This window comes from Lissotriton vulgaris, chromosome 3_1, assembly GCF_964263255.1.
Source record: "Lissotriton vulgaris chromosome 3_1, aLisVul1.2, whole genome shotgun sequence".
NCBI lineage: Eukaryota > Metazoa > Chordata > Amphibia > Caudata > Salamandridae > Lissotriton > Lissotriton vulgaris.
The window spans coordinates 59,402,175-59,413,361 of NC_141689.1; positions in this window are offsets into that span (position 1 = coordinate 59,402,175).

Here is an 11,187-nt window from a genome sequence, read left to right on the forward strand (position 1 = left end):
TAAGCGAATCTTGTGCTCCCCGCTGTTAGTGTGAGTGTGTTGAGTCCCCGCCTGAGCACCGTAGCAATGCCGCGGCCCATGAAGCCTTGGCCCGTGTTGTTTGGCCACGCCCCTCTAAGCCTTGCCCATTGGTGTTTGCGCGCCCCGGGAATGCCGCGCCCATTCAAGTTTTGCCACGCCCCTCTGACAACGGCCAGGCCCACAACGGTGTTACGTGAATGTTTTACTTTACAATGCCGTTTTCGCTTGTAGCACTAATGACGGTGAATGGCGCGCCTCGCGCCCTGTGAATGGCGCACATATTGCTTACCAGTAATGACGGGGAACGGCACGCCTCGTGCCCCGTGAATGGCGCGCATATTGCTGTTTGCTGTTTGACCACGACCCTCTCACAACGCCCACGCCCACAAGGGAGTCCTATGAAGGTTTTCTTGCCGCACCCATCGCTGACAGCACAATGCCCACGCCCAGAAGGGACTACTTTACCCCTAATGTTCTTTTACATTTGTAATGTAGATGGTGGTCACTTGTATAGCCTATGTCCATCTGCTGCAACTGTCCTTTCCAATGCTGTATTGGGTGTTGTGATTGGTGCTGTATTTCTTGAGATTACCCACCTCAAAGGTTTGGGCTCTCTCTTTATATTAGTAGTAAATACTACTTTTTGTGACCTCATTAACAGTGGTCCAATTACTGATCCTTTTGGAAACCACAATGGGATTGTTACTGATGTGACTGAAAAAGAGTGGCTGGAGAAGTCAAAGGGATTACAAGTAGGTGCTGGGCAGTCATTCCAAGAGAATGATGTTCGGCTCCAGCAGTTGCCTCGACCAGGGGTAGAGCCAAGGGTGGCTTGGCCATCTTCATTAGCCAAGATCTGCAATGTAGTATAAGCAACTACCATAGTGTAAATCTGAATTTACAGAAGATTGATTTAAAAAATGGGAAGATTGTGATGACACTGGTTAGTTTTTACAATGCTAACAGTAATAATGAAACTTGCAACATTGCCTCCCTAAATGATATTCTGAGCAAAAATGTTTACAATGTATCACGGCATTTGTTGATAGCAGGTGATTTTAATGTTCAACCATGTGGTAACCCAGCTAGTACGCCAATGGGGTCTTTAGGGTGTCATAATGAGGAAGGTTTTCACTTCTCCCATAGTAGGGGTGGTAAGATCCTAAACGATTTAATGAACGAGCACAATTTGATTATAGCCATGTCGTTGGTCCCCGATATAAAAATCTTTGACACCCCAACCTTTAAAGGGCATGGGCAGGGTTCCTTTATCGATCACATATTAATATCTCCAGATGCTGTTCAATGGGTCTTGCATTTTTCTATTCTCACCAGTATATACAGTGATCATAATCCCCTTGTTATAAACTTGGATGGACCATTTATTGCTAAACGTCAGTCACGATTCGATCATGGCATGTTAAGGTGCGTAAATGGCAGGCGTCGCATTAGATGGTCAATGGTAAACCAAGACACCCTGTATACTAATATAACCAGCGCATGTGAAGAGGAGCTGTCCGTTTGTCTTTCATCTGATTCAATCCCCTCGAACATTTTGTTTAGGTTCGAGGGGCTAGTCGCTAAAATTGGTTCCATGCTCACAGCGCCAACAAAGGGTCATAGTGAGAATAACGCTAAATGGTTTGATCATAACTGCTCAAAGGCAAGCAGGGATCTGAAACTTGCATTAAAAACCAAACCAAGAGATCGTGAATTGATAAAAAATCTTCGCATGGCCTACAGGAAAGTAATAGCCATTAGAAAAAAGGAAATTAAGGCAAACGTTATTGAATCCCTTTTAGACCCATCCGTGTTGGGGAATAGCAGCAAGTTTTGGCAAATAATTAACAAACCTATGTTCGAAAACCCAAATGACACAGCTATTGGAACAAACATCCCAGAGGGGGAGTGGGTGTTCCATTTAAGTACAATTTTTAAGAGCAATGAGCAACGGGAAGTCTCCGACCTTTTAATTCCAACTGCGATACCACTGTGTTTCACAGTACAAGAGATCGTTAGGGGAATACAGGGTCTAACCACCAACAAGGCCCCGGGTCCGGATGGATTGCCGCCGGACCTGTTTAAGTCTAGTATCCCGTTTTGGGCCCCGGTTCTCACGGCTGTAATAAATGCAGCGGTGACAACTGGTTGCCCAAGAATCTGGGGTCTTTCGACTATAGTCCCCATTTTTAAGAAGGGCGACCGCAGTAGCCCGTTATGTTACAGGCCAATCTCTTTACTGAATTCAGTAGTTAAAGTGGTAGGGGGTGTAATTCTTAACAGGTTATCTACCTGGGCTAAAGAAAACAAAATCCTTTCACCCATACAATACGGGTTTAGACCAGATCACTCGACCATCACACAGTGTCTGAACCTATACCTTATTCTAAGCAAGTATACATTGGCGAGACAAGGCACTGTCTACATGGCCTTCATGGATTTGTCGTCCGCTTTCGACTGCGTAGACAGAAGCCTATTATGGGTCACTCTGCTGAGAATGGGTGTAGAGAGGAACCTTGTTAATTTCCTCGCTGATCTGCATACAGACACAAGGGCGAACGTCCGTTACTCTCAAGACCTTAATGTAACGGATGAATTTAAAATAAATCGGGGTGTCCGACAAGGTTGTATCTTGGCCCCTTTTTTATTTAACCTGTATATTAATGAATTGGAGGAATTTCTTTTACTTGTAGAAGCAGATTACCCCTTAGTCGAGCGCAAGGGGGTACCTGTATTACTCTACGCCGACGATGCTGTTCTTATTTCTAGAACAGCAATCGGCCTCCAGAAACTATTAAATTCCTTCCACAAATTTATGGAGTCACGTGGTTTAAGTATAAATAACTCCAAGTCTTTCGTCATGAAAGCAGGTAAGGGTATTCTGAAACCTGGCCATTTCAGTATAAATGGGGAAAAAATTCCATCAACCAACTCCTTCTCTTACCTCGGGGTCCTGATAGACCATAAGTTATCATGGGGCCCAGCAGTCTCCAAAAAGAAGGGAGAAACTACAAGGGTCAATGCGGCCATCCTTGGCTTTGCAAAAAAAATCGGCAATTGCCCATTGGCCGCATTGCTTAAATTGTACCAGGCAAAAAGCGTTGCTGTTGCCTGTTATGGGAGCGAGCTCTGGGGCTATCGCAAGGCTAAAGACCTAGAGGTCGCAGAAAATAACTTCCTAAAAAAGATCCTAAGACTGCCTAGGGGTATCAGGAATTACTCAGTACACGAGGAGCTGGGGGTCCCCTATCTAGGTGACAGAATAGCAGTAAGCCCAGTCACATGTTGGCTGAAGTGTTGGCTAAACAATGAAATTCCAATAACACATGCCCTACTGAAAGAAGCTTTACAGCTAGATGGGAGATTTAAGGTACCGTGGGTAAAGTACATAAAGGACAGCCTAACGGCAATTGGCCGACAGGATCTGTTTTATGCCCCAAATACAATTAGAAAATCTGATGTGAACCTGGTAAAGAATGCCATAGTTTTGTTAAGATGTACTGACAGAGAAGAGGTTGAGATACAGAAGGTCAGTGTTAGGAAACATCTATTGTTAAAAACATGCTTGCAAACAGAACCTTACCTGACATGGCCTATGTCCAGCTATGAACGGTTTCTGCTAACAAGGTTCCGCTTTGACCTTTATCACCTCCTACTGGCATTCCCAAGTGGTGCTCAGCGGGGCGAAGTGTTGCCAGCTTGTGGCTGCGACGGAAAGTCTCCTCAAGATCTGGCACACTTCCTTTTTATTTGCCCTTATTACTCCACTCCACGGAAATTATACCTTAAACTGTGCCTTAAAAAAATGAGCTTCACACAAATTAAACCCGCACTTTATTACTTACAACTACTGAATATTGACTGTACTTTGTTTATATGTAATTTTTTTTAAAAAGCCATCTGCTTCAGGAAAAGCATGGATGGCTAACCATGCTGTAAAATAGTGCTGGTGCTTTTTAAGATTACAGTTATTTATATTTTTAACCATACATTGCCCATGCTTCTATTGTCCGATATATTGTACTGTTTACTGTGTCATTATTTGCCTTTTGAAATTGAATTGTGTGTAACTGTTTTTAACTGTGTGTTTTTAAAATGAACTTTTATGATTGTAAAATCTACAATCGAATAAAGATTATGAATTGAATTGAATTGAGTCCCATTGGCTGATCAACAGTATTAAATGTTATAGTTAGTATCACAATCCAAAACTCTGCCAATATTCATACAAACTATAACTCGCACACCAAATATAATGTTCATGGCATACACCTTAACGAAGCTGATGCATATACAAATGTTGCAATTCATCTTATTGACAAGAATGCATATTATATTACACCCATCACTTTGAAAGAGGTGACAAATAATTGTTTTGACTATGTGCTGTTGTTAAATTACATTTTGCTTTTATGAGTTGTTATTTATTGATATAAATATTGTGAAATCATAAGCACTGCATTTGATTTGAGTTATTGATAAGGATGTTACAATTATTGTCAAACCAAGTACTCAGCTGTATTAAAACAATTGATAAGTTCAAACACAAAGTTAATTAAGGTAGACACATGGTTGGTTTATTCAGCACATAAGAGACAGCGATGTTCATCTGTACAATCAATCTCTTAGCAGGTGCTTGCTTCATAAAAACAGCTGACACGTGTTTTGTCATCAACATGACTCTTTCAATGCTGCAAATTGTATAACAGAAAGAATGTACCGTTAAGGATATATTTTTTCAAATCATAGTTAATCAGTTTTAGAGATATAGAAATTTATAAAAAAGTATTGTTGAAAATGGTCAAGAGCGGTGAAATTGGAGCTTGAAACCGACAGTTGATGCAAGAAAGTACGATATGCAAGCTTGGTATGGTGGTTCCCAATATGACACGGGGAGATGTCAGATGGAAAACACGGCTGGCATGGGACCCACCATGCAAGGTAAAAGGTACTCTCCATGCAGTACAGATCTTTGTCCAGAGAGTTGATAAGAATATCCCAAATGTACAGGTAACATATGGTTTGTACTGGCCTACTTAAAAAAGCACACAGTCACACTAAGTCAATCATAACGAAAATCTGGAAACAAACCATAGCTTTGTTATCAAGCTAGTACGGACAAGTTCCTTCATACTGATTTGAAGTACTGTATTGATCACCTACCTAATGAGTAACACAACAATATACGATAGGAGTTCTCATTGAATGTAGCTAAAATCACTTAAAGAACTGTATTCCAAAATACTGTGGTAATCCATAAACCGTAAAAGCGATTCCACTTCCAGTGCCATAATTCGGAACAAAAGATAAGAAATAGTCTATGAAGAAACGTGTCTCCAATTAAGCTAAACACAGTCAGGTGTGAACCTCTTTAATATTTTGGACTATAAATGTTTGGTAGAAAAATAACAAATCTCAACCCAAAGTTAGGGGTTGAGTTACCCAAATGTGACTGCTTAAGTCATTGAGCTTAAAGAACAACATTTAATTGAGTAAATACTGTGGGCTCTGCAAATCTGTGTAATGCATTATAAACTGACCACCATAGAATTTTGACCGAGAGCACTAAAGTATACTTTCAACTGCATAATGTTACAAGGCTTCTTAACTCCAAAGTTAACATAGTCAGCATCACCACATGAAATAGTCAGTGGACGGAGTCCATAATAAGCTCCCATCTGAGCCAAATGAGAGAAAATGGCAAACAAAAGATGGACATAAGTCTGTATCACTATGTGTAAAAATATTGTTGTGATTAGCGCACATATTAAAAACCGTAAGAAGGATATATATGGGTTCCTATTGTGAGTAACACTATCATGAGACGGTTAGACTTTAAATAGAAGTTCAACCCGATCACCAATCTTACAGTGAGTCTGGTGAAAAACACTCCAAGGACGACAATAATAAACATGGAAAAAGTGCTTACCATAAAATCACTATTGCTATGGCCTATTTGCGGGCTAGTACGAAAAGTACAAACTCACCTGGAAGAGTCTTTACTGCATCTTTGTAGGTTTCTAGTCTACTCTTCAGTCCAATTCATACGCAGGGGAACAACATGCGTACGTAATGAAAATACACAGAGGGAATCCCTCACCACTGCCCGAGTATAAAAAGAAGCAAGGGATAAGGCGTTGTATGATCCCTAGGGCCCAGCAAAAATGGCTGCCATGTTACAACGTGTACAAATGAAAGTATGTCCAATAAGCAAAACAGCCGCCTCAAACCCAAGTGATCATATATAGCATAGAGGAAGAAGAATAACAGACAAATAGAATATAGGGGACAGATGACATAATCCTGATAGTTCAATTTTTCATGTCAAAAATATACTGGAAATGCATTGAGTCTCCATGGGTAAAAAAACCATAAAAGAGGTTATCAGTATACTACAAAATAACGTGTTAGTTATGTTACCGCATTTTTAAGGCGTTTAAGGAACAAGTAAACCCTCCCTCTATTGTTGTATGTGACCAAAGCGTAACATGGAAAATGGGTCTGTCAACGAAACATATACAGGTATAGTTATCTTTTCCACAAAGAGCCATATTGCAGGGCGCATTCAACTAATCATAATACAACTGAACTCAGTGAGACCTCATGGAGTTCCTTGTTCACATTCAATCCCAAGTCAACAGCTTTTAATTTGATAATCCATTTAGTCCCCATTTTCCTAAAAGACAACGTCCTGTCCCCTCCTCTGGGACTGTTTACAGTCTGTACCACACCATGGAATCTAAATTGATCACTTTGGATGTAGAATATGTAATGTTATAATGGACAGCAATTGGGTAGTGTGGATTGTTGCTCCTAATTGCTTCTATATGTTTCTGTATGCGGTCCTTAAGTATTCTTCTCAGGCTGCCTATGTAAATAAGGCAACATTGAAAGATGATACAGTACAATACAAATTTGGTGTTACAGTTAATAAACTGTTTGATAGGGTGTTTGCTGCTTGTTTTATATTGAAAACGTCTAATGTTATTGACTGCAAAGTGGCATATATTATATTTAAAGCATTTGAAGAAACCCTTTGCCCTTTCAGGTAGCCAAGTGCCACTGGTCCACTCAGTGTTATTTTTTTGTAGCTGGGGAAAATAATGTTACACAGTGTAATGCCTTTGCTATGTGTCACTACTGGGTGTTGTGTGATGAATTGTATAGAGTCAAACTTGAGAAGGTGCCAATGCTTCCTTAATATCTTAAATGCTTCCCTACTTTGGGTGCTGTACTTAGTGATGAAATGTACCCTCTGATTCTGATGTTTCTTTCTCTTAACATCAGTTGGTAAAGAATGTCTCTGTGGGTTGGTTATTTTATTTCTAGCAGAAAACAGAGACTAGGCTGAATAGCTTCTGAGCGTGAATTTATTTTTCCAGTAGATCCACTACCTGTAGAAAAACAGTATCATCGCTACAGTTACATCTAAGATGTGTCATCTCAACCAAGGGAATCGCATCCATTTGTGTCTTGGGACGGGCACTAGTAGCATGCAAGATAGAGTTGCAAGCCACAGCCTTCCTGAACAGTCTTGAAGAGATTTTATGCCAATCCAAGTAGAAAACTACATAAAATAGAAGCAATTTCTTCATTGCTCGTGTGATGTGGAAGTTGTAGGTTTTATGTGTTATCATTTAGATACCATAAAATGCATCTAATTCAATGTTCTTACCAGATAACAAAAATATCTTCAAATAACGACCATAGTAAATTATATATTTTGTCAAATCTGATGGGCAGGTCGACCGTAAACGTATTTTCTCATTTTTCCATGTCACACTATGGGTGCATTCAATATTAGAGGGAGGGATTACTTGTGCCTTAAATGCCTTAAAAAAGCTGCATCACAACAAACATTTTCTTTTTCTATTTTACTGATAACCGCTTCTATGTTTTGTTTACCCATGGAAATTCAATGCTTTTCCAGCATATTTTTGACATGTAAAATGTAACTACCAGGGTGTTGTCATCTGTCCCTTTTATACTATTTGTCTGTTATTCCTCTTCCTCTATGCTATATATGATCACTTGGGAAGAGAGGGCAGTTTTGCTTATTGGAAATACCTTCATTTGTACATGTTGTAACATGGTAGCCATTTTCCCCAGGCCCAAGTGATTGTACGTCGACTTATCCGTTGTTTCTTTTTATGCTCAGGAGGAGTTGCAATTTTACCCTTGTTTTAATTGCGTACGCCTGTATGGCTTCCTCCTGTGTATGAATAGGATGCCTGCAGGGCAGACTAGACACCTACAAAGACCGGGCAATTTTATACTTTTCGTACTAGCCCGCAAATAAGCCATAGCTATATTGACTTTATGGTAAGCACTTGTTACGTGTGTATTATTGTCGAACTAGGAGTATGATTTGTGATTGGGTTGAACTTCTATTTAAAGTCTAACAGCCACATGATAGTCTTACTCACAATAGAACCCCTATATATAGGGGGGCCTAGGAGCGGTATATATATATATATATATATATATATATATATATATATATATATATATTATTCTTTAGGTTTTTAATATGTGCGCTATTCACAATATTCATTTTACACATAGTAATACGGACTTATGCTCATATTTTTTTTCTTGCCCCTTTTCTATCATATGGCTTAGACAGGAGCCCGTCCATAAGACTATTTCATTTGATGATGCTATCTACATTAACTTAGTCGGTAAGAAGTCTTGTAACATTATCAAAATGAGAATATACTTTATTTCTTTCAGTCACGATTCTATGGTGGTCCATTTATAATGCATTATACAGATTTGTAGAGCACACAGTATTTACCCAATGAACTGTTGTTCTTTAAGCTCCCTGACTTAAGCGGTCACATTTGGTTAAGTCAATCCCTAACTTTGTCAGGGTTAAGATTTGTTATTTTTCTGTCCACCATTTATAGTTCAATAGATTTAAGAGGTTTATACCTGACTGTGTTCATCTTAATTGGAGAAACAGTTCTTTGTAGACCATTTCTTATCTTTTGTTTTTAATAGATTCGTGGGTGGGGACCCGCATATCAGAAATGACCCTGAATCGTCCAAAGAAAGAGCTTGTTCATAGCAATCTGGCCAACCCTGCACACTCCAATTCTGACATCCATACTAACACAACTCACCATGCGCAAAAGTCCTTACAACAGCCTGGTGCCCACTCTGAGACCCTGGCAGGGGGGACTCCGCAGATTTCTATCCTAGTGCAGCACCGACAAGTCAGGTCTTAACCTCGCAGGGGCTGGGGAGGAGGGCTGGTCACCCAGAGAGGGGCAGACTCATGGCTGAAAGCATGACCACTGGACTTCAGACTTTGCACCTCTCCCAAGCAGCATCCCCAATTGTATTGGTGTTTGTGACCATACCACTTTCGAGGGAGGGGAACTAGAAACAACTGGCCAATTAATGTCTAAAGCCCTCCATTGGCTGACGCACCAACTGAATGAAGCGGGGGGAAGGGCAGTTGTCTCTCCAATCAAATCATCATGGCCAGAAGGATAGGTTGGTTGGGCACATCAAGGAAAGAGATGCCATGAGATTTTGTGGTGATAAATTTGGGGAACAACCTTTACAACGCAACTTTTACCACGCAGTGCCTTTATAACGCGGTATTTACAACGCAAACCATTACAATGCATTGCGCTGGGGGGTGTTCTAGGATAGGGAATACGTGTAATTTACTATCCAACACCTTCCCTAGTGTCTACGGGGACTGGTGTTGGAATAGTAAATTAAACTTTTCACTATCCAGCACCCCAAAGTGCTATGCGTTGTAATGGTTTGCGATGTAAAAAATGCGTTGTAAAGGCATGCGTGGTAAAAGCATGCGTTGTAATGCCATACATCCGATAAATTTGAATAACAAAATTGTGGTTAGATCCTTCTTAGCGTACCTATGTAAGGCTACCCCCAATGGCACCCAGATATCTGTTTTATTATAGGGAATACTTATATTGACGCTTTCCCTGCTGGTTGTAGGAAGTAGACCCAATCAGAAGGACCCTCAGACACTGCTAAATGTACAAAGACATTTTGGGTCATTGTGGTTGGAGAATAGAGTTGCTCCTCTTTTTGATCTAGAATCATGCGATTGACCAACCAAGATAAAACCCTGAGAAGGTTGCCACAGTCAGGATATTCCTGTCCCTGTGACTGAAGGAGACCAAAGACAGCTAACACACAATTGGGGTCAAATAAAACTATTTCAAAATAGCATCATGTATTATGGCAGGTATTGTCCCAAAACTGGGTGACGATACCTGGAAAAAAATCTTACAAGACCACGACATTGCATTTTTTCAGGAGACATGGTCTATGGAGCCAATCTCTGTAAATTGATATCACTCCCTCCAAACACTGGCTAGAACTTCTCTCTCAGGGATTGCTAGGGGGCATCTCTTAAACTTAATCCCAAACAATCTACTACTAAAAGTAAAAAAGTTTGATTCACCAAACTCACATTTCATCTGCTGACATTCAAGGTAATAAAGGGAGGCATGCGGCTCCTAATATATTTTCATAATAATAAGTTTGGGCCAAATATGCATTCTGTGGTAGGTGAGGTAAATAGGGCAATAGATAACCTCTTAAGTTATTTCAAGAACGAGGCAGTCAACATTATTTGGATGGGTGATTTTAACATATACCCCTGTAAATATAATGAGGTCCCTGTCCATGGTTTAGTGGACTTGAGGAGAAATTCAATATATCAATTCACCCATAGTGAATTTGGAAGCTGCCTAAATAGGATTCTATCTTCCTTTACTATGGTAATAATTAATGACCCAAACTTACCAATAGGAAATCCAGCCTGAACTGTCCAGCGAATTGGGTATGAGTTAATGATTGATTATATAGTAGTTACTAATCCCCTCAGCATTAGGGCCACACTGTTAGAAAATCAATTCACGATTTTCAGCGATCCCACCATTCTATCCTTATAGTTAAGTGTATCTACAAGGAACTCGGCATCCCATCAGAAAGTTGGAAAAGCAACTGTGGCAAGAAACAATGGCTTTCAACTTAAGTGGGAAACAAATTGATAAATTTAAGATGGTCCCAGAAATTGTTTCATCCATACAGGGTAATATAGCTATATGCCTGGAATCCGATGCTGACCTAGGGGTAGTGGTGTCCTATTTTGCGTTCTTTTAGAAAATGAAGAAT